The 5,000-nt window shown below is 48.8% G+C and overlaps 1 protein-coding gene across 3 annotated transcripts in view; it reads left to right on the top strand.

The window, feature by feature from the left end:
• LOC126578545 (neurogenic protein mastermind) overlaps positions 1-5,000 on the top strand; it is a 73,121-nt gene that overhangs the window by 58,987 nt on the left and 9,134 nt on the right. The gene's annotated exons all lie outside the window — the stretch shown is intronic.

Below are 5,000 nucleotides of genomic sequence, written 5' to 3'. Positions count from 1 at the left end.
ATCGAATCGACGAGCCCGTGGCTGTGGAAATCCGTCACCAGTAGGTTCCACTTTTCCGGCTTTCGCACCAGCCCACCATCGAGCGCTTGGCGGAGAAGGGTGTTCATCTGGGGCGTGTTGGCGATGACGGCGTAATGCGAGGGGTATGGGCGGATCGTTTTTATCCGCCGGATCGTGTCCATCTGCAGACCGGAGAATACAATCGCCCGAAGGGTCGAGTCCATCACGAGCAAATAGATGGTGGCGTCCGCTTCGCGAGTGCCGGCCAAAATGTATACCACATCATGACCGGACCGGGCTCGTATATAGGTTTCCATTAGCTTGACGTAGGTCTGTACGGACAGATCGATGTGCAGGTACGGGATACCGAACTGGTTGGCCGCGGTCATAATGTAGCTCGAATCGATCCACGTTGCATCCAGCAGCAGCGAAACACCTTTATCCAGCACATCACAAACTGTGCATCGAAAAAGTGAGCAAAAGTTTCTCATAAATCTCATGCGTTCACGACGGATTGGCTGGACTGGGCTGAACTTACGTTGCTCATCGTCGACAAAGTGCACGCGTTCCCGGTCATACTCGATGTAATAATCCCGCACCGTCGCTCCACGCATGTTCCTAAGCACTTTAGCAATGGCGTCCGAAACCCAGGAGGGAACTTCTGGATGCTCCTTCTCGTGTACAACCACTGCGAACAAATGAAGAGCGCGAGAACAGCAGCTATTAACGTCGAACTAGTTTTGGGGACATAATGTTGCAGCGTGGTCTTACCTATTCCAATCAGTAGATTGCCATCGGAATCGAACGTCACATTCGCTGAATTAGCACACGTTACAAGTAGCGTCAGCACGAGGGCCAGGTTTTTAATGCGCATTTTTCAAACTCCTTAGCTCTGCCGTCCGGGAAGTTCTCTTCACCGGACAAGTGTACCCAACAAGTTCCAACAAGGAAATGTACTAACTGGCTCGAAAATCCAATGACTGTCAGGATGAAAGCATTTTTCAAATTTCCTTGGTAAAACCGAGTATAGGGAGTATCTTGGGAAGGACATGGCAATTGAATGTTAAGCGAAGCCCCATGCCCGGGAATCAGATATCATTTTAGGCAAATTACCATTTATTATCGATATTATGCCGTCTCGTGGCTACGCCGCGCGCGCAAACCGATAATTCGTTCCGTGGCCGTCTTGATATTCGGTTGCACTACCCCCACCGGCCGGGGGGTTGGGGTCATGCATAATTGAATCGACAAATTGTATGACTGCCGATGGAATGTTGAATGGGTCTATGTGCAGGATCGGATTGCGGATGAAAACCTCAATTTGTAGGAGTCCGCAGGCAAGGTGTGCCTACTTCACGGGTTAGACTTGGCGAGACTAAGCCAGTCAGTAGTGGACCGCACGGATTTCTCTCCCCAGTAGCGCTGCGAGCAAATGCCAAACTTTAGAACGCACCATCGGTCGACACACGCAGTCGTAGTTGGCGGCGTAGCGCACAATGAGCACCGATACGAGCACGATTCCGACTACCGCGGCCATCAACGGAGTAGCAGGGGAGTAGCTCCTTGCATTTCGAGTGGAGAAGATAAAGAACGGTCGTTACAACAGGTGACAGAAACCTAAGACAAAGGCGATTCCCGTGCTTACCTTTCAAGCCATTTCTTTGCTCGGTTTTGCTTTGGTACACTTTGTAGTGGATTTTCTTCTTTCAAAAATGAAACTTTTGCTTTCACTTGATTCAGTTGATCCTCGATAGTTCGTCGCAGCCTGTTATTGATGCGCTGAATTTCGACAGTTTCTTCGCCTTCCCGTGGCTCAACGTACGAAAGTGTCAGTTGTACCACCTCCGCCATTCCCTGTATGTGATGGCCGAAACAATAAATTTATGGTAACTTGGTTTTGGCTTTGGAAACCTTTATGTAATCGTGTGCGTGACAGGAGCAGAGCACGCACATGCTACTACGATTTACTTTCCACTTCACTTGGCTACAGTTTGCGTTTTCGGTTCACTCTGAACCTGTTCTAAATGTTTCAAATTGTTGCAGTGTGCTGTGTGACGCTAGTGGGATGTTAAAATAATGGAAAAATATCTTAGCACCGGTTGTGTGCACAATTGTTACGGTGCGTGGCATAGTTCGAGAGGCCAAGTCGATCCTGACCGACCAACAATTGTGAAAACGGCCTCTAACGTCAATTCACATATCGCATCGTTTAAGCAGAAGACTAGCGAGAAAAGGGAAGGTTAATCAGTCCAAAAGAAAGAAGAAAAGAGCGTGCAAAAGCTCCGTCGTGGGTAACCGAGATCCAGCGCGCGCGTAGCCTAGTTATACTATCCCACGAGACACGCTCGTTACCGCTTCGTAGCGAAAGTAAGTAGACGTCACATCGGGAAGGAAGGTAGACAAGAGCGTGTTTTGTGGAGTCATGTTGGTTTTTTTGCGCAAAAATCGAATAGCATATGCAGCAAGACTGCGTCGCGTCCGTAAGCTCACTCTACGTCGACAGTTTTGCGATAAAGGTTCTCACTCACGGCACGGGACATATCGTAGCGGCGTAGTGTAGCGTATGAGAAACGCCGTCAACTGAGAGTCAATCCAACACACGAACTGGATACGAATGATGCCGGTAGAGTGCGGACTGCTCGGCCTTTGGGGTCGCTCAAATACACACTCAGCACAGCACACAGGGCGTGTTATTATACGGCATGTTGCGCCGGTGGTAGTGTTGGTACGCGGTAGTAACCGAAGTAGTAGTAAGCGAGAGTAGTAGTACTGTTCAATCACAGGCCTTTAGCCTTCATTCTCGTAGCACAGCTACGTCATCGCTATAAGTATTGCTTGTGCGTGGGATAAAGTTTCCATGTTTTACGCTTTGCTTTTGTTTATGCAAAGAAGTGTTGCAAATTTGTGATAAATCTATGTCGCTATGGAAGAAGAAAGATGAGAAGGAATAAATGAGTCAAAGAAGTGGAACATTTGACAATGTTTCCACTAAGTAGGCTTGTGATTGTCAAGCTATCGATATCGTGACACAGGGAATCCGACCTCGGGTATAACCGTAGGTGAACCCGATGAAGATCTCTACGCTGTGTGACTGGCGTTGAGCTTTGGAGCATCAGACATTGGCTTCTCATTTTTGTTGTTGTTGCTCCTCTCCACTTTGACGCTGGTATGCTTCAGCACCGCGATCACGGAGTACGGGGCCACAGCAGGCAGTACACACAGTACCTCAACGCTGACACTGCGCTCCGAGTCAGCACCAGTAGTAGCGTCAGAGAGATAGAGAGACGGATAGAGCAAGAGAGCGAGAAAATGTGTGTGTTTGTACCGGTGTGTAAAACGGAAAAGCACAAACATAATGGCAAATGACCCAAATTAAAGTTTTGTGCTCTTGCGGCTGCGGCGACGGTGGGCCCTTCACCGTCCATCGGCGGTTGTGGACAGCAGCAGCAAGCAGCAGCACATCCGCTCCAAACGGGGTGCGCGTTTCGTTGGTGCGCGTCTTTGGCTTCTCCAAGGTAAAGAAGCCGCATTGAAAGTCGATTTTACCGTCCCATTTGATGTGCGGCGGCGACTAGTAGGACAGCAGGAGGGGACGGCACGTCGAAGCCCGCCACCCCGGGCGTGTTCGCGTTCTCATGTTTGTGTTCGGCATGGTCGCGCCTCTGCTCCGTCTCTGTTGTGTCGAGAAATCTCTCTCTCGCTCTCTCTCTCTGTTGTCACTCCGGTAGTAGTGTAGTACTACTGCAAGCAATCTGATCGAGGGAATCGTTGTTTAGCTTTAGTGGGTGGGGGGTTAGTTGCGTGCCAGCTTTTCCTTTTTCCATGAACTGGAAAACTGAAGTTGTCCTAAGGAAGATGAGAATAGTTTCATCACTTTGAGCCACACAAAACTCTTCATTAGTCGGGGATATTTTATTGTTACACATTTTTCAGGATTTAAATGTTTTATATTTGATCAGAACCGACTATAGCAATAGTATTACCTTGTTCTTATACACTCTTTAGTGTGATAAGTAGTTTGATTACTTTTGAATTGAGCTGCTTGAACAGCTACTATCCACAATCAGTATCACTATAGCGCCTACTTGTGTTGCTATCCCAGTTATCGGTTTTTCAGGATTAGGTTGCATAAAATAGATATTCTTGTTTGGGAATTTGGTCCTTTTGCCACACTGAGATGTTAGTGTTGAAGTTGATTCCGCCAAGGGATCATTAGTTTGCTCGTTTGCAGGCTAAATACAGTTCGCGCGAAGATGTGCTACCCAGTTGACGCGCCACCCAAGTGTTGCTGATTGGTTTCAGTCGCCCGTACGCCCAACACTCCATCCGATTGATCGCAATATTCTTCGATATCAATAATTCAGAGTGCTTACCGCGCGTTTTGAATTGAGCAACTTCCATTAGGCCGCCACCAGGTAACAAGGCACCGGGTCCACGGTAGTACCACCGAAATGCCACAACACTGACGCCTTTCAGAATTGCTAGCTTACCTACGCATAACCTGTTAAAATATCGATAACGCCGGAAGTATAACATCCAGCGAGAAGGAAATATCAAAATAGCAGGAGTGAGAGAAAGAGAGAGAGAGTGAGCGAGAACGGGAGAAAGGCCATCAAAACCTCTCGCCGATAAAGTAGCGTTAGTACCGAACGACCTTTTTCGTTCCGAAATACCCATAGCCGACCCCGATACATAGCACATTATAGGAGCGCCGTGGTCGGATACGGGGACGCATGCCACCCTGCCTTGTCCAGACAGAACCACCTCTAGCACCACGCTGCTGGTGCGTTGTTCGTTGCAATGTTCAGAACGTCGTCTAATTTAGAGGTGTTACGTGATTTCAGCAAATCTCTCGGCCCTCGGTTCCTCGTTAATTCTGCTTGTGGCCGGCTCCGGCTCGCTTGCGCAACACTGGGTTGCGATGCGTCGATGTTGCTGCCTTTCGTTTGCGGCGTTGCCATCGAAATCCAGTCCAATCCGGCACTGGCGGGGTGGCCGTG

Source organism: Anopheles aquasalis, chromosome 3 (genome assembly GCF_943734665.1).
Source record: "Anopheles aquasalis chromosome 3, idAnoAquaMG_Q_19, whole genome shotgun sequence".
In the NCBI taxonomy this organism is placed as follows: Eukaryota; Metazoa; Arthropoda; class Insecta; order Diptera; family Culicidae; genus Anopheles; species Anopheles aquasalis.
This window is presented reverse-complemented; position numbering and strand designations above follow the sequence as displayed.